Source organism: Gopherus flavomarginatus, chromosome 2 (genome assembly GCF_025201925.1).
Source record: "Gopherus flavomarginatus isolate rGopFla2 chromosome 2, rGopFla2.mat.asm, whole genome shotgun sequence".
Taxonomy (NCBI): domain Eukaryota; kingdom Metazoa; phylum Chordata; order Testudines; family Testudinidae; genus Gopherus; species Gopherus flavomarginatus.
Genome location: NC_066618.1, coordinates 88,345,034 through 88,364,774, shown reverse-complemented (window position 1 = coordinate 88,364,774; position 19,741 = coordinate 88,345,034). Strand labels below are relative to the sequence as shown.

The following is a 19,741-nucleotide window of genomic DNA, read 5'->3' as shown; positions in this document are numbered from 1 at the left end:
CCAACTGATATCCCCAGTGGGCCTTGGGACCAGGGTGGAGTAGAGGCTGTGGGAACTGTAGCAGGGTAGTTACCTTGCTCCTGCCCTTAAGGGCTTAAAACAGCCCTGGGAGAGGGCTGTGGCAGGGAAAGCATCTAATAGGCTGATTGGGGAAGCAGCCGCAGCTGGGCCACGCCCCAATTAGGCCTCAGCTGGCCCTATATAAGAGGCCGGGAGCCAGGAGCTCACCAGTCTTCCTTTAACTGTAGCGGGAGATGGACCGGACCAGACCAGACCAGACCAGACCAGCGGAGCTGGGGAGGCTCCAGCCTGGAAAGTCCCAGGCTGTGGCCTAGCAGAAGGCCAGCGGGTACTTGGGGTTGCAGAGGGCAGCCCAGGGGTAGGCAAAGGCAGCAGGTCCAAACCCAACCTTGCCAGTGATGAGTAGGCTGATACTGCAGTCTGCCCCAGGGCATGGGAGCTAGACAATGACTGGCAGTAGCCTAATACTGAGGTGAGGTGAGGATAGTGGGTGGGGGCTCCCCAGGGAGGGGAGACCCTGAGAGAAAGGGGTTACTGCCATGGGGGCAGCACCCCAGATAATGGGGCACCGGGTCTGGGAGGGACATGGGGGGCCAAGCGGCAGTGGGACACTGGCCTGCAGAGGGTGCTCTGGAAGCTGGATGAGCTAATTCCCAGAGACAACCAGCACGAGGTGCTGCAGGGGTGAGTCCTGCTCCCTACAGAAACCATTTTTTCCTCATGTAGTTGGTAACAAGCTTGGCAAGTTTCACCAAAATCTGACTGTAAAATTAAGCTAATTCTTATTTTAGACTCACTCCAGAATGACTGTCGTTTGGAATGCTCCCACAGAAGCTATACTAATTAATATCTCCATGCTGCTGTGGCATTTCCAGTATGTGTCTGAAGCCCTAAACTACATCTTGCAGATCTGAACAGGAATTCAATATGCCTTGTGAACAATTTTATAGTTTAATCTTAGATCTGAAATCCAAGAATGTCTTTTGGATTTGCTGAAAACCAGACCTGCTGCAGATGTTAAATCTACTTCAAATGTATCTGCCTTCTATGCCCTGTTAGACTTAATATTTGTATTCAACTGCATGGTGACTCAGACAGTTTGTGGGTGCAAATTTTGACACTTTGTGAACTGGAAGGATAATTGTGTAGTGGTTTACTACCTCTTAAATATATTGGCATGTTTTACATTTATCTGAATTTTATATACACAAGGAAGAAAAAAAAGCCTATACTTGAAACTCAGGTGTCCTGACAACAATTTTACAGATAATCCATGTAAGGATTCCACCCATCAGCATAACACACATAAAAAATTAGCACATCAGTCAGAAAATACAGCAGCAAAATAGATACCCAACTACTCCATCCTAAGACCCAGGCCCTCAGCCTTACCCACAAGCTCTATCAAATAGATGGCTTACAAAGTTATATTTTTTTTTCACCAAAAGATACCTTTTACCTTAAAAGGTGCTGCATCCCTGCAGTGAGGTTTACAGGAGTCTGTGTGGAGATTCTGACAACTTTCTCCAACTCTGTACAGCTAAGCATATCAATAGTTTCAAATTGTGCAAGATCAAAACACTTTTAGTTGATGGCCTTTTATTTTTACCGAATATACAAAATGTTGCAAATATTCCAAAGATTTTAACACTCCTCTGCATAGCTGGAGCTACACAACTGCAGCTCCTTGAACTAGGCCTCTCTGAACATTATTATCCGTAGCATATTAGCATTCTGTTTCTTTTTAACTCCACTAAACATACCCAAGTTTCCTGAGCATGGTGTTATCCAATCAGTGACACATTTAACAGACACAAAAAAAGGACAGCTCTCTGTTGTTTTTAAGGAGCTTAGCGTGTGATTGTGTGTGCACATCATTGGCAATATGATGTTGAAGGAATTATTGCAATGGAATGAAGACGACACTGGTGAGAAGACAGTTTGTTTTCCCCCCTCACCTTTGTGCCTCTGCCTAACGGAGCTCCTTCTAACGGAAAATCAGTAGTGCAGAACATGGTATTATCACTCCTTCGGTGTTGGAAGAAGAAATCAAATTGTGCTACTGGCTGCAATTTTGCATTATGTGAGAGCAGCACATTTATTAAGTTTCGTGAAAGCTACTGATGAAAATATCGAGATTTTCTGAGGAAAAAGAAATGTTCTGTGAATAACAGCTAAGAAATCCCAGATGCAGCTGGTTATAACCACTCGTTAATGCAGGATCTTATCTAGCTGAACCAGCCAAAAAAGAAGAAAAAGCCATGTAAAATGCTGATTTCACCCACTATGCAATCTCAAAAATTGGGAGATGGCCCAATAGCCACAGAGCATCCAAACAGTGGCATCCTATGATGCCCTGAAACAGAATGATCAGCTGGAGTGCACATCTCTAGTGCCAAACAACTGAGGGGTGGAATGGGAGAATAGCGTAACTACTATAACTATCCAAGCTCTCCCACTCAAAGATCAGCCCACATAGAATCAGTTGAAGGATTGGGGCCACATGGGATCTTTGTACAAAAGCTTAGTGTTTTGTGCAGAGATGTTATTTCAAGGAAAGTAACAGCATAAACTAATGGGCTGCATCTCTGTGGTGGAAAAGTTTTTGTTGTGGTGGCTTTGTCTATGCCAGTAAGAAATGTGGAAAGTAGCATTTCGCATCACATGTGAAATTCATACCTTCCTTTCCACTTCCTGTACAACAACAAAAAGAGACTCACTCCATTGTCTTTGATTAATAATCTTTTTCTTCAGTCTGCATTCCAACTGCAATAGACAAGGACTAGAAATAACTTATCAGTTAAAAAAAAATAGTCACTTGGGAGAAAAATGTACTCTCCCTTTCTGAAGTGGTAACACATTGGTACATTATTAAAGGTACAATCTTAAGATATTTCTCTTCACAAAGGGCACTAAACCAGTATTTAAACCCTTCCATCTAATCTGTATGGCAAACATGCAACATCCTGGGTACTAAGGAAAAGTTCTATGATTCATTGAAAGCTGCAAACAGGCACATGGATTTGTCTACACCTTTGCAGAGTTGCTTTAAAACTCAGCGTCACCACTTCTAAATTACAAAAGCCATGACAAAGCAGAGACATGATTAAGTGCTTTCATTATTTACTTAATAAAAACATATAGTAATATCTTTTGAGATCAAGGTTTTAATTAAGGTATGTTGGTATTTCAGCTTTTTTTCCCCAAGGAAACAGCAGGTAAGGTCACACAAAAAGCATATGCAATGAAACTGCATGAAATATAGCTCCTAGGAGACCTGGCATTATTAACAAGAACACGAAGAAGGGCATAGTGGAACAATTTAAAGATAAATGATTGCACTCAGTTACCTTTTGCCATCAGACTGGAGAACCAGAGAGAGCTGTTACTTGAAAGAATGTAAATGAATAGGCCTTTGAAGGGGCTTGAATGGATGCTAATGCAGGGATTCAAGGCTGGAGAAGCATTTTTCTTCAGTTTAAAAAACCCAAGTCTATTCTTTTATTTCTGTACAGAAAGGATTTCTAAATTACAAGAACAGCTTTAAGAATAACTTGCTATTAGAAAGTGGCTTGCTGCTGAAAAATAACCTTGTTTTTCCTGCTGTGTAGTACTCTAATAGCTAACCTTATCCTCCTTCAGGAAGTCTTTTATTTCATGTTTCAGGACACTTTAGCTTTTTTGTTTCTGAGGTTTTTTAAAAAATTATTTACTATTTTCTCTGAAATTAAATTCTTGCTTCTAGAGAAGCACCCTTTATAGACGGAACCTGTAATTCAAAGCTTCTGCATGATTCAGAAAAGAAACTTCTATTTTTAAGAACAAAATACTTTCATCTCACTTCAGTAAAAATATATAGAGAACAGCCAGCTGCAAGCAAAAATAATTGCAACACAATAATGCAGGGTTTCATTACAGCAGTATTATTCCGGTAAAACAGCTGATCTAGGCTCTTGGCACTTACCCAGAGCCCTGAGCCTGACATAAATGCATTAACCCAGATGAAGCATGTGCAGCTGTTTTCTGTAATCTGAAGCCCTTGAATTTTATTGGAGACACACGCGAGTCACCAAGCCAGTGAGTGACACAGGTGATACACAGAGGGAAGGAGTATTTTATGCTGTTGAGCTAACTTACTTCACTGAGTCATGTGGATAGGCCATGGCTTTGAGGAGTTGGACAATGAAAGAGTAGGTCTTGGATGGTGTAATGAGGTACAGGGTAAAAGTTACAAAATATTTTTGTTTCTATCAGAGTGAGGACCCTGTGGCCTTGATCCTGTATGATATCCAGCCATGTGGCTCCCTACAGTCCAATGAACTCCACGTAGGCACAAGAGTCCACCTGTAGGGGAAGGCCCCATCTTGTAAGGTGCTGAGCACTCTGGTCCCAGTAAAGCTAATCCATTAAACATGTGCTTAACTGTAACCATGTGTGGAGCCCTACTGGTGTCAATGAGGGACTGAAAATGTTCCGGTGAAGCAAAGTATGATTATTCTGCTCTTCATGTCCACAGATCACTCCCGGTGACAGTAATGAGAACAGCATAGATTCATGGAGAGCACAACACAACCCTCTCAATGAAATTTTAGTTTGCTGTGGGAGAGCTTTAAACATGGAAGCTCCTGCACACTGGAGGCAAAGCCTGGAGGCAGCCTTTCCTATACTCCATAAGTTAAAACAGTGGCTGCAGCCTGCTGCTCTCCCTCTGGGCAGGGTCTTGATCAGTGAATCTGTGTAATACAGCAGAAACGTATCATCGATGATGGCCCTGATGATCCAATGCCCATTGACATCAATGGGAAGATTCCCACCTGCTTCATTATGCTTTGGCTCAAGCCCCAAATTAAATGACATTGAAAGGTATGTGGTTACAGCTGATCTTTTGCATAGTCCTGTTTGGAAGGGCTACAGAAAAGTAACACAAAGTACTGGAGGGTTCAGGGAAGGGTTGTTCTTTTGGATTTATAGAAAAGCAAAATTCTTTGCAAAATCTAAGAGCTACAGTAATTGTTAAGAAATGTCACATGTGGAAAACAATTACACTGCTGTCATTTTGTTCATTTTCTCTTTCTCAACACCCTCCTCCCCACAACAACCCACTTCAGTTGGAGATAAATTCATGATTTTGAATAGAAGGGCTAAAAGAGGAGGAGAATTTCTCACTCTCCTGATTCCCCCACCCTTTCCTCCTTTGGAAAACTTATTCAGTATTGAAAATGGTGAATTTTCACCAATCACTGTTTGCAAATTTATCCCTTTTAACATGTAAATACTTTTAAAGTGAAAGGTTTTGCTGGCCTCAGCCCCGATCATCATCAGCACTAGCACCACATAACAATATAGCTACAAATAAAAAAAACTCCTACCACAAATAGCACATACCTGTTAAACTCTCATGCACCATTAGTGTGCGTACATATAGATATATTCAATACAAGTATGTATTAAACTGCCTGATGTTGCGGTCCAGGGGATGGTTTCTCTGATACCCACATGACAGAACTTGATTCCATGAATCACTGTTCAGGGGTCAATGGGATGCCAATGGGAATTTCACACAGGTAAGGAAAGCAGAATTGTGCCCTTCATGCCTACACAGAATAGATAACAATGTAATTATATGCTTGCTGCTTTGCCCTTCTAAGTCACCTTTGCATGTAAAAGTGAAATGTGCTTTACAGCCCAAGAGTGGGGATATTTTTCTCTCTCTCCACACTATATATAGAGCCTATATCCCCCTTTTTTTCCCCCAACCACAATTCTGCACTCACAATTATTTGTTCACACAATTAACATCACTTAGATGTCTAATTACCTGATAACTGTGTGCAATGAGCTAGTTGGACATTTAAGTGACATTAATTGTGCCACAAAATCATTGCACCTGCAAAGCTTACAATGCATCCTGTATGCACAAACAAGCTGTCAAAGCATTGTTTTTATTGTTACTTACTATTTCTATTACAATAGGTGGCTTCCATCCCCAAGAAAGAGCAGGAAAGGTCAACAGACAATCCATCATTTATTATATATTATTATTTAATATTAGTATTCTGGTAGCATCTAAAAGCACCAAATGAGACTAGTGGCCCCACTGGGTTAGACATGGTACAAACACACAGTAAGAGACAGTCCTTGTCCAAAAGACCTTACAGTCTGAACAGACAAGACAGCCGGAGGCTGGAGGGGGGAACAGAGACTCGAGGTGAAGTAACTTGGACAAGGTCAGACAGCAAGTCAGTGACAGAGGTAAGGGTAGAATACAGGTCCCTTAGATAATGGTTCAGTACTCTAGCCACTAGATCAGAGAACAATTTTGTCTATTACAGTCTTGCTTTAAAAAATGATTATGTAGGCAGACTGTCTCCCTGCGGGGAGAATCACTTCAATGGCTGAGAAGAGGCATAAACCCCGTATGTTGCTTCCATTCTAAAAGCTCTTCTGTCTCCAGAATCCTTACTGAGCTCTGTGAACAAAGGGAAGTTTTGAGCATGTTGGTGGAGTATCGGTCAGGGCAGAACTGTGTAAATCACTGCTGAGCAGTGTAAATTCTCTCCCAGGATACACGCTTGTCACACTTATAGGTTGAGCTTTGTTTTGCAGCCCAACTCCACGGAGTTCGTAGAGACAGTTTTGCAAATGGGACACCAACTGTACAGTAAATACCATTTGCAGCAAAGACCATTGTGTCGTGAAATTCTTTCTCCTCTGTGCTTCCGAACATATAAAGTGTGCAGGTTAAAATCCAAAGCAACAGAATAAAAGGTGTTTTTTGAAGAAAAGATAAGTGGATGGCAAATTATAGGCCAGATCCTTCAACTGGAGCCACACAGACACAGGGATCACATTAAAGTCAACAGAGCTCCAGCTGAGCACAGGGATCTCCCAGCATGGATCTAATTGCAGAGTCTGGCCCTTTATGTATGTCTACACATGCCCACACAAGATCTGACCCAAAGCATATTGAAGTCAGTGGGAGCCGTCCTATTCACCTGCATGGGCTTTGGATCACCCTCTGAGGGCTCAAACCTCTAACACGAGGATTACTTTGGCCCTGATCCAGCAAAGCACTTAAGCACATGCTTATTCCTAAGTATGTGAGTAGTTTCCTTGACTCCAGTTTGCTTAAGTGCTCTGCATGCTTTGCTGTATCAGGGCCATAATACTCAAGACTTCACAGGTTGCAGCTCTTCTAGTGCAAGATTCTGTTACTCTTATGCATGCTTAGTAGTATTTTAGTCCATTAATCATCCCCAAGAAATCAACTGGTCAACTTGCAGAGGAAGGCATTACTCAATAGAAATAAAGGTGGCCCATATCAAATAGATGTATTAATGTATATCATCTCAAGGCTTGTCTGTCACAAGTATGTTAAGCCACCTCTCACTGACCCTTATGGAAAGTGGGTTGTGGGTGAGACAAAGAAAGGTGTCAGCCTATCACACTGAACTGTTAAAAATGTGAAATCTGCAAGACTTGCCTCAATCATTTATGAAAGGACTGTACAACTAATAAAACAATGGCCACCGCAGTAGAGTCTAATCATTTGGTCTCGGGAGGGGGCGGAAGGGTAGGGGGCAGAGGCTACATGTGCTGCAAAGGAGACATATGCTCATCCCTGGAGGCAAAGCTTCAATCCTTTTCCTTACTGAGAGCTGATGGGGCTACCAAAGGAACCATATTTATTTTTCACCAACAAAACCAAATGTCAGCACAGGACCCCTACCACCACATGTCCTTCAATCACAAGCCAAAAGGCCTTGCAGATTTTTTTTTTTTTTGCAGAACAGAAAGTATATTCTATACATGAAGTCAACTTGATATCATTGTGTATCTACAAACATAGGGCCTGATGAGATTCTGCTACATTTATACTGACTAGTATATTGAGAACATAAGAACGACCATACTGGGTCAGACCAATGGTTCACCTAGTCCAGTATCCTGTCACCTGACAGTGGCCAATGCCAGGTGCCCCCAAGAGAATGAAAAGAACAGGTACTCAAATGATCCATCCCCCGTCGCCCATTCCCAGCTTCTGGCATTCTCAGCTTCTAGTATACACATATTCCCATTAACTTCAATGGGAACAGCAGATTTTCAGCATCTTTGAAAAAAAAAAATCAGGGATCTAAATAAAAATGGCCTAATTATGAATTCAGGTGCTTAACTTCAGGTACAAAAATTTTAATATAGTTTGCCCATGGGATACGTCTCAACACCATACTGAAAACAGTACATTCTTAGCTACACTTTGGCCAGACAGAATAACCATCAGCTTAATAAAACACAGAAAGGGAAAGCACAGCAATGTTCCCATTTAGTCTTTTATTTTGTCTTGAGTCTAGCGACATTTGGGAAAGTGACAGCATTAGTACCTGGAAACTGAAGCCCCCTGAATAGTTATAGAACCAAAGAACAAATACAGCAGTGACAGCAGCATGCAGCAAGCTTCCCTCCAGAGCCACATGGATATGCTTGAGTCCTAAGCTAGAGAGAGACTGCCTTTAGAAGAGTGAGGGTTCGGCAGTCTCCATGCCTGCTTATTGCTGAAGCTCTCTGCTGAGATCTTCAACAGGACTGACAGTGAGGACACGGGCACCTGCTGTCTAGGGAATTGGTCAGAGATCATCAACTCTCTTCATACAGGGCCTGTCCAAACCCCAATGCAAGTCTTTCCACCGACTTCAAAAGGGCTTTCAATCAGGCCCATAGTCAGCAGATGTAAACATTTTCAGCCACTAACCTGGGCTGGATTTGAACTGGTCATCTCCATGTGAAAAGCTCCGTTCTTCCACTACCAATCCCCAAGTTTCCACTGCATAATATATTAGCCATTTTGAAACTCAGTATAACAGGATCAATCTTATGTTTCCAAAAGGAATCCTGTACACTTGTCGTGGTCATTGTCCTGTGTACTACCATAATATGGGCAAACTGTCAAATAAACTTCCTCGTACAAGCTCGTTTTGTGAAATACTTAAAATCCAGGGAACCAATTCTGCCCTCTGTTGAACCTATACAATCCCATTGAAGTCAATGGGAAATGCACAAGTGTAAATGAAGGCAGAACTCATCCATATATGCAGAAACTAACATACAGAATAGCATTTTATATTGTACATACATCTTCTGAATGTTTCTGAATTACAGTATTTGTGAAGGATTCACTTTTCTATGATTTAGACCTACTGTGCATGACCAAAATCACTGGGTCTAGGTTGCCACTCTTGACTGGTTGTTTCATACAATGCTTTGTAAAATCAGCTACACTAGCAAACAAGTAGAGGATTTTATAAGCCATGTGGCAGTTGATATTTGTAGTATCTGGGAGCAGGATCAAATCATAAATGCCTACAGCTATGAGAAACAGACAATAAGGACTAGGGCTGTATGAAATATTCAACTCAAATAGCATAAATACTCAATCAGTTCAGGCTTGCATTCACACTACATTTCTAAACCAGCAGTGGATTTTTTCTTCTTCTGTCCAACAAAAACTTTGGCAGATTTTTTTTCTCTGTCTGAGTATCTGCTCCTCACGAGGGAATTTAGGCCTTGTCTACATCTGCGGTGGCGGTGTCCAGGGTACACATAGCTATACACTGCATCCACATTGTGGTGTGTAACTATATGAGGCCATGAAAAAACACTGGCAGGGGAAGGCGATGGGGAAAGGTTCCAGCAGCTGGGAGGAAGCAGGACACTACTCTGCTAAAAATAGCAGTATAGATGTGGAAGGCACCACTTAGGTATATAGCTAGCCTGTAGGGCACATATCCTATGGTTCTAGTGTGTCTTTACCCTACTCTAAGCAGTGCCTAACCATCTCCATTGCTATTTAAACCATGCTAGCTGTGCATGCAGCAGCTGCACTCTACACACCATAAGTGTAGGTCTACCCTCAGAGTCTAATGCCTGGAGGATAGAGGGTTGGACTGGGACTCAGGATACATAAGTTGAATTCCCAGCTCTACTCCTGACCTGCTGTGTCACCCTGGGCATGTCACTTTAACCTCTCTGTGCCTCACTTTCCACATTTGTAAAAGAGAGGTGATGATACTGTGCATCTTTGTAAAGCATATTGAGATCGACACATGAAAAGTGCTATATGGGTCTGATCCAGAGTCCTGTGAAGTCAGTGGAAAAACTACCACTGACTTCAGTGGGCACTGGATCAGGAACTATAAGAGTTAGGCATTGAAATACATTTACTGGGTAAAGAAATATGCAGCAAGTCACATGGAATTCCCTAAGAGGGGTACAAATCCCCCTCTGGTTCTAGCAATACAGTGGATCCTATGAGAATAGGTGCAGCTTGAACCTTGTTTTGCCTATGGGTGCACAATGAAATCCACTCATGGGACCACAGTTCTTTTGAACCCAGTCTGTGCAAATTTCACAGCTTTCTAGCAGTGTATGAATCCATTCTGAAATGAACTTGGAAGGCTTTGTACAAGTTTAATAATGGTTATTGATTGCTTAAAATGTTTTAAACTAGAGATGGGCAAAATATCCACACCAGAATGCCAATACCCAAGCTCCTGCCAGTCTTTGGAGGGAGGAATATCAAGGAAACAAGGCATAGCATAAATCCTAGTGAATGAGTGAATGATTACCAAAGTTACTTCTCTTCACTGACTTGGGCTCCAATCCTGCTAAAGGATCTGCATGTGATGCAGGCACTCCCTTGCATCTGTGTAAAACTTCTCTACTCAAACTTAAAACTGCCAAACACAGCTGCCCAAGTGCCTCCATGTAAAATTTGCAACACACATTTAAGAGCAAAACTGGATTTTGCTAGCCAACCTACTCAAAATGTCTGTGCGTTCAAAATTTGTGAAGAGAGAGATAAGTACAAATATGTGGGAAAATACTAGCAAAATGTTTTTCAACAACTCGTGCCCATACCTAGGTTAAACATTAAAAATAAAACAATCATAAAGGACCCGTACATTACTTCTAATGGCAAGGAACTCAATCTCCTGCAGCACAGCTATTATACAATGGTGACTTTTTAAAATTAAGGACAGAGGAATGTGATCCACACATCTTGAAAAATATATCTGCAGCAAATAAATTATTTTCTAATTACAAAAGTTGACATTTTTATAGGCCTTGTTTTCACATTCTGGAATGAGCTATTGTATCAATTAAAAAGAAAAGGACTTTTTTCATCATAGCAGAAGGGATGGCAAATTAAGTTACTGATACTTTAGGCAAGGCCATAAAATGAAGTCAATTTATTAGCTGCCCTATGCAGACCATATTTAGTGTTTGAACATTCCCAAGAAAGGAGAACTTTGAATGGGCTATATGTCATGCCAATAAACACATCTACTTTGGGGTCATAAATGGCTAGAGTAGCAGAACTGACATAAAATGTAAACTTGCTTATGTCCTCAGCTTAGAATGACAGGACTAGCTACTTTCCTCCCTCTTTTCCCCTTCTGAGCTTAACTCTGGTCCACACATTCCTCTGCTGTGCAAACATGCTCAGAGGGACAGTAATGAAAGCACAGACTGTGGCAGCCCTGCAGCCAAGGAATTCAGTCACATCCATGGTCCAAAGAACAGAGAGAGATGTAGAGTGGGCAAGGAGTGGGTTCAGAAGAATACTTGCTTCCCAACCTGTAGAGTGTGTCCACCTACACAGAGGGACACATCTCAATAGCTTTCCTCTCCCCATTTCTCTGCACCCTCACAGCAGGACCATTCTGTCACTGGCTCACTGCCTCAGCCTTGCTTTGCAATTCTGCAAAGAATCCCAACATATACAGTCAGGATCGGTGCAAGGATGTTTCGCACCCTAGGTGAAACTTCCAACTTGTGCCCTCCCTCGTCCCCTCGCCCTGAGGCACTCCCCTGCGGCAGCTCCCCACCCTCCGCCCTGAGGCAACCCCCTGCCCCAGCTCACCCCTGCTCCGCCTCCACCCTGAGCACACCCTCGCTGCTTCACTTCTCCCACCTCCCAGGCTCGCTTGGCTGATTGGCGCTGCAAGACTGGGAGGTGGGAGAAGTGAAGCAGCTCACCCCTGCTCCACCTCCTCCCCGAGCACGTCATCACTGAAGCAACCATGGAATGCTCGGGGAGGAGGCGGGACAGGGTGAGGTGGGGTGGGGAGTTCCCCTGTGTGCCACCCCCTCCCCTTACTTGCTGCAGGCGGCCCTCCCCGCGCTCCCCTGCCCCAGCTCCCTCTGCCTAAACGCTGGTGGCGACTGGGGCAGACGAAGATCCGGCCGCCGTGGTCGTTGCCAAAGAAAACGCCACCCCCCAAATCCTAGAGCCCTAGGCGTCCGCCTACGTCGCCTAAATGGTTGCACCGGCCCTGTATACAGTCAGTCACAATTCACTCCTTGCAGCTTCCCCTGTAGATTGTGCTGAAGTTCTGAATGGGGGCAGCACTTCACAGTACAGTTGCTCCCCAGCACCTGCCCCTACTTCATTTTACCCATGCCATCAATCAGGCTGTACATCTATTTTTGCAAAATAGACAAATTAGCTATGTGGAGGAGGGTGCATCCTGCATTACTCCTTTGTTCTACCCTTGCACCTTTGCTCTTCTCCTGGCTGCACAGCAAAGGCCGAAAGGAAATGCATATGTACTTCAGACTCTAAAGGAAAATATTACTAGCTGCATAAACTATTTGAGAAAATGAAAATGAACAAATTAAACTAACTTGCATATATTTTCATAGCCAAATAATAATTTTTAAAAAAATTAATTACTGCTATAAAGCAACTACCATAAAAACACCTTCTTCTCAGGGCAAGGCAAAAGTTTCCACCTTAAAATTAAAAAAATATATATTATGGGCTGCCTAATTTATTTGATAAACTAGGTTATGATGCATTACAATTTACACAAATAAAAGTCCAGAAGAACGTCAAGACTATGAAACATGAAGATAATATATTGTTCTGGCAAATGATAAAAATGCTCACAGTGACAGTTGTGATTTATTGAAGCAATTCAAATACACTTTGAAAGTATATTAGCTTCGCCTCTGCCCACAAAGGGCGCATTTTAGCAGGGTAGGCCACTCCAATGATAAATTACATACCAAAACCAAGTGAAGGCAATTGGCACATCAGATACCCAAAGGCTCCAAATTACTGTGATAATGTAGTTTTCATGATAATACCTCACATGCAATGGCATCCACAGCAAGCAGACAACCACATCAGTACTGTATTTTTGTTACTTTTTGGAAGATAATATTGTGATAGCAAGAGTGGCTGAGTCTCTGTAGTTAAATTTGAAATTTACAAGGGTTTACAAATTGGCTCCGGAATGAAACTTGGCACAGAAGGTCACAGCCTGGAAGCTACATTTTTAAGCCAAAGTGGAGAAACAAGCCTGCTTATTTTTAGATAATAAGAGTAATACAGGCTACCAACTCTAGGACAGAAGTTTTGAGTTCTCAGTTACTGTTAACGGCTCGTCTCCATATAAAAGTTGTATTACTTTATCAATACGGGTATAGTAATACTTTTATAGCCCTCCATAGTGTGGATGCTGCCATGTAGGCATAAAGGTATTTATAATGGTATAGCTTATTTCTTAATGGGAAGGGGAATAAGCTATGCCAGTATAATTACATCCACACAAGGGGCTGTACCTGTGTAACTACATCAGTTAAGAAAAATCACACCCCTAACCAAAATAGTTATACAAAACCTGAGTGTACACTTCTTTACACAGCTCTGGGAATAGAAAGGGGCCTTAAAATGGCCTTAGGTCTGTTTTACACTGCCAGAGCAAAGCAAGTTCGATATAACGCGGTTTCACCTATAATGCGGTCAGATTTTTTGGCTCCCAAGGACAGCGTTATATCAAGGTAGAGGTGTATAAACATTCACTTGGCCAAATTCTACTCCCCATTTCACCGGTGTAAATCTAGAGTAATTCCATTGATCTCAGCAAAGTTAAACAGGATTTACACAGGTATAACTAAGGCTTGGTCTATATTTAAAACTTCTACCGGTATAACTATGTCAGTTAGAGGTGTGCTTTTTACTGAACTAATTATACAGGTAAAAGGCCTAGTGTGAATGCAGTTATACCTGCATAAAGGTGACTTTTATTGGCATAATTATTCCTCTTCTCATATGGAAATATCAATACCAGTATAAAGTACCATTATACTGATATAAATGCATCTACACTTTAAATGACTTTAAATGATTGCTTCTTGGAGCAGCTGGTACAGGAACCCACAAGGGAAGAGACAATTCTCAATTAGGTCCTGAGTGGAGTGCAGGATCTGGTTCAAAACCTAACTATAACAGGACTGCTTGGAAATAGTGACCATAATATAACAACTTTTAACATTCCTGCGGTGGGAAGAACACCTCAACAGCCCAACACTGTGGCTTTTAACTTCAGAAAGGGGAACTATGCAAAAAGGAGGAGGTTAGTTAAACAGAAATTAAAAGGTACAATAATAGAGTAAAATCCCTGCAAGCTGCATGGACACTATTCAAAGACACCATAATAGAGGCCCAACTTAAATGTATACCCCAAATTAAAAAAAACACAGTAAAAGAACTAAAAAAGAGCCACAGTTGCTTAACAACCATGTAAAAGATAAAAGATAAAAAGGCATCTTCTAAAAAGTGGAAGTCAAATCCTACTGAGGTAAATAGAAAGGAGCATAAACACTGCCAAATTAAGTGTAAAAATGTTATAAGAAAAGCCAAAAAGGAGTTTGAAGAACAGCTAGCCAAAAACTCAAAAGGTAATAACAAAATGTTTTTTAAGTACATCAGAAGCAGGAAGCCTGCTAAACAACCAGTGGCGCCCCTGGACGATTAAGATACAAAAGGAGCGCTTAAAGATGATAAAGTCATTGAGGAGAAACTAAATGAATTCTTTGCTTCAGTCTTCACGGCTGAGGATGTTAGGGAGATTCCCAAACCTGAGCCAGTTTTTGTAGGTGACAAATCTGAGGAATTGTCACAAATTAAGGTATCACTAGAGGAGGTTTTGGAATTAATTGATAAACTTAACAGTAACAAGTCAACGGGACCAGATGGCATTCACCCAAGAGTTCTGAAAGAACTCAAATGTGAAATTGCAGAACTACTAACTATGGTTTGTAATCTGTCCTTTAAATCGGCTTCCGTACCCAATGACTGGAAGATAGCTAACGTAATGCTAATATTTAAAAAGGGCTCTAGAAGTGATCCTGGCAATTACAGACCGGTAAGTCTAACGTCAGTACCAGGCAAATTAGTTGAAACAATTGTAAAGAATAAAATTGTCAGACACATAGAAGAACATAAATTGTTGAGCAAAGGTCAACATGGTTTTTGTAAAGGGAAATCATGTCTTACTCATCTATTAGAGTTCTTTGAAGGGGTAAACAAACATGTGGACAAGGGGGACCAGTGGACATAGTCTACTTAGATTCCAGAAAGCCTTTGACAAGGTCCCTCACCAATGGCGCTTACATAAATTAAGCTGTCATGGAATAAGAGGGAAGATGCTTTCATGGACTAAGAACTGCTTAAAAGACAGGGAACAAAAGGTAGGAATAAATGGTAAATTTTCAGAATGGAGAGGGGTAACTAGTGGTGTTCCCCAAGGGTCAGTCCTAGGACTAATAATACTCAACTTATTCATAAATGATGTGGAGAAAGGGGTAAAAAGTGAGGTGGCAAAGTTCGCAGATGATACTAAACTGCTCAAGATAGTTAAGACCAAAACAGACTGTGAAGAACTTCAAAAAGATCTCACAAAACTAAGTGATTGGGGAACAAAACAGAAAATGAAATTTAATGTGGATAAATGTAAAGTAAGGCACATTGAGAAAAATGACCCCAACTATACATACGATATGATGGGGGCTAATTTAGCTACAACTAAACAGGAAAAAGATCTTGGAGTCATCGTGGATAGTTCTCTGAAGACCTCCACGCAGTGTGCAGCAGCAGTCAAAAAAGCAAACAGAATGTTAGGAATCATTAAAAAGGGGATAGAGAATAAGACGGAGAATATCTTATTGCCCTTATATAAATCCATGGTACGCCCACAACTTGAATACTCATCTCAAAAAAGATATACTGGCACTAGAAAAGGTTCAGAGAAGGGCAACTAAAATGATTAGGGGTTTGGAATGTGTTCCATATGAGGGGAGATTAAAGAGGCTAGGACTTTTCATCTTGGAAAAGAGGAGACTAAGGCGGCATATGGTAGAGATATATAAAATCATGAGTGGTGCGGAGAAAGTGAATAAGGAAGTTATTTACTTGTTCTCATAATATAAGAACTAGGGGTCACCAAATGAAATTAATGGGCAGCAGGTTTAAAACGAAAAATAGGCAGTTCTTCTTCACACAGCGCACAGTCAACTTGTGGAACTCGTTACCTGAGGAGGTTGTGAAGGCTAGGACTATAACAGGGTTTAAAAACATGGACAAATTCATGAAGGTTAAGTCCATTAACCAGGATGGGTAAGGAATGGTGTCCCTAGCCTTTGTTTGTCAGAGGGTGGTGATGGATGGCAGGAGAGAGATCACTTGATCATTACCTATTAGGTTCACTCCTTCTAGGGCACCTGGCATTGGCCACTGTCGGTAGACAGGATACTGGGCTGGATGGACCTTTGTTATGACCCAGTACGGCTGTTCTTATGTACACTTGGGGGGTTGGGAATTGTACTGCTTTAACTATATTGGCATAGCAATGCAACATTCTAGTGCCCGAACACCATGTGTCTCTCCATTCTTAGGCCCTGATCCTGCAACTGATAGCACATAGGTAGAGTGCAGTGCCTGCAGGGCGCCCACATTTGCTTCACCACCTGCATGAAGCAGCCTGCCCGTGTGCTGAAAATTGCCAGATTGGGTCTTTAACTTACCATATCCATCTCTAGCTATTAGAAAGCCCACCTTTCAGTGCCTTAGGAAACAGATCTGTGTTGTCAGGATACCGAAATTAAACACAAGTGGAAGAATCAATGACTCAATCTAAGTAGTTATTTCTTGTTACAGAGATAGTTTAGTACCCATCATGCAGTCATCTTGTCTTCACTAAAAGATAAATCACATTTAGCAATTAGTTGCATTATGGCAGGGATTCCCAGCCATTTGCTTATTTGTGATTTTTACTTATCCCCATACTGCAAATAGTCCTGGGAAATAGCAACTGATACCTGTCTCCTTGGTTTTTACATGGTGTCCATATAAATATCGGAGACCCTCATACCTGTGAAGAGATTTTTAGAATTTGGTATTACAACTTCTAATTAAGATGATATGCTGTGAAAGCTGGAAGTTTCTAGACTGCATACCAGAGAATCCTTGAGAGGACCTGTACAGCTTCCTGAGGGTCCAAGTGAAAATGAACTGCTAACAGGACTACTGAATTTGCAAAAAATATCCATCAACATAAGAAACATTTAAAGTGAAACAGGGTGAAACACTTTCCCTAAAGATGGCTGTTTAGAAAAGTTGGAAATGTATCAAAACCTTGAACTGAAGGTATGTTGAATTGAAACTCCCAGGGGCAGATTCTCAGCTGGCAATAAATGGGGACAGAAAACAATCAGATCTTCTCAGTTGTTCTCTCAACAGGATGGAGTTGCCAGTGGGTGCAGAATTGGGATAGTCATCATTGCCTGCAGCCCCTGATGTAGGGAACAGGGACGACAAGGTGTCATTGCCAACTGGTGTAGAAATAGCCCTAGCATCAGTGATTTGCATCTGGCGAACATCTGGTGGCTAGGCACAGCTGACAATCTAGCCCTTTATTTCTGGTGGTATATTTTCGGATTCATGTACCTGCATTTAGTACCAAATAGCACCTTTAGTCCACATGCAAAACTCCTACTGGTGTCAATGACAGTCTTGTATCTGAGTTGCAGGCAATATGAGTCTGACTCTGCAAACCTAAGAGAGACAAGGTAGGTGAGGTAATATCGTTTATTGGACCAACTTCTGCTGGTGAGAGAGACAAGCTTTCAAGCTTACACAAAGATCTGAAACATGAAGAGGTTTGTGTAAGCTCAAAAGCTTGTCTCTCTCACCAGCAGAAGTTGGTCCAATAAAAGATATTACCTCAGCCACCTTGTCTTTCTAATATCCTGGGACCACCATGGCTACCACAACACTGCAATTCTAATAGACAAAACTCTAACCGAATTTAACAGGACTGTTGCCTGTGTCAGGATAGAGCTCTCTAGGGCTGTTAACGGTGACATTAACCAGTTTGTGGTGTACCATATTTAGAACAGAATTCTCTCATTAAATACTAACATCAAGACTGAGCCTCCATGGTGCTGAGAACCCTGAACTGCCATGGAAGTCGGAGTGTGGGAAGGAAGTACTCAGCACTTTGTGAGATCTGACTCCTTGTCACCACTTTAAATTATTTTAAAGCTTGAATCTAGCAATTAGGGAAAAAATGCACCTTGCTTGAATAAAAATTCATACTTATACAGGTATTACAGCACAGTGCTAGCTACCAATTGCATTGCTTCATTGTGCCAAAGCACCATTTAGTCTTCAGAAGCACTTTCAGGAATTTAATTGATTATATGTTAAATGTCATTCGTAATAGTTTTTTTAATCGCTAGCTAATGAAAATTATATAGATTCAACATTATTTTAAGCTCAATGTAGTGTAAAAGAATTAGTTTAACATACTGTAATTATGATTTTTACAGCATTTTACAGAACAGAATTACAGGAGTACAAGATGTGAATGAAATTCTTCCAGCCAGCGAGAAGAGACCATTTGGAGTCCCTAAATGAAGGAAAATGCAGATGTTCTCCAGGTGTCCAGCTGCTTTTTCCTTTCAGCCTTAGTAAATGGTTTACACTGGTTTAGGATTACCTTTGCGAGGAAAAGAAATAGAGTGTATGACAGATATGGCAAGATCCTTGGAAGACCTTATGGTATTCAGTTTATTCTGGTATTATTGTGGTCTGGGACTGCATGTAACTTCTTTATGGGGGAGATGTGGCAAATATTGCAACCTGATGCAGTATTTTTGGGGTCCATTGCTTTAAATGAATGGCTTATGTCTAACTGTGTTCTACTCCAGCAGGGAGGGTTACCACAGCTCCTTCAGGAACTAAAACAGTGAGTGGTGATTAAGGCAAATCAGCCAGGTTGTAAACCCCTCCCCCCTCCCAGCCTCACAGAGGTACAACTTCCTGGAGAGGCTCAAGTATACAAATTCAAACTAGATTCTCCACAGACAAACAGACAAAGAAAGGATTTTTGGATAAATAGCCTGAGTTTAAATGGACTGAAGGCCGTCATTCTGATCCAGCAAAGGTAGAGGACCTTCTCTCTAAGGTGGGGGCTCCAATCCTTGAGGAAGGGTTGCAAGGACCCCCTAAAACTGATGGCTGGGTTAGCACCCATATATAAACTTTTATGATTTTAATATGTTTTCTCTGTAATACTTTCACCGTAAGCATATGTGTACTTGCTTAGAAAGAGGTCTCTGGTAATTTATAATGCTGAACCGTGACACTGTTCACAGCCTTTCAAGAGAAAGCAAAGTGCAAACACAGGCCTGTTGAGGTGCTTTGACTTGCTGGGAACATCATAGTGTAGGCAGGGGCTGTGGTGCCTGGAGAAACCTTGGAGAGCAAGGTGGGTCTCTACTCAAGAGAGGTAATGGCTGAAGAGTCGGAAGCTGACAGTGGGTGCGCTTGAGGAACACTGAGGAGGGACATAGGTGCAGTTACCTTGAACTG

The 19,741-nt window shown here is 41.7% G+C and overlaps 1 protein-coding gene across 11 annotated transcripts in view; it reads right to left on the bottom strand.

Moving 5' to 3' along the window:
- Positions 1–19,741, bottom strand: part of ARPP21 (cAMP regulated phosphoprotein 21) — a 265,697-nt gene that overhangs the window by 19,992 nt on the left and 225,964 nt on the right. Inside the window, exon 20 of one of the 11 annotated variants that reach the window (XR_007772330.1) lies at positions 5,407–5,615. The exons of the other annotated variants lie outside the window; for them this stretch is intronic. The gene's annotated coding sequence lies outside the window, so the exon portion shown is untranslated. The remainder of the gene's footprint in view (positions 1–5,406; positions 5,616–19,741) is intronic. 11 annotated transcript variants of the gene reach the window in all.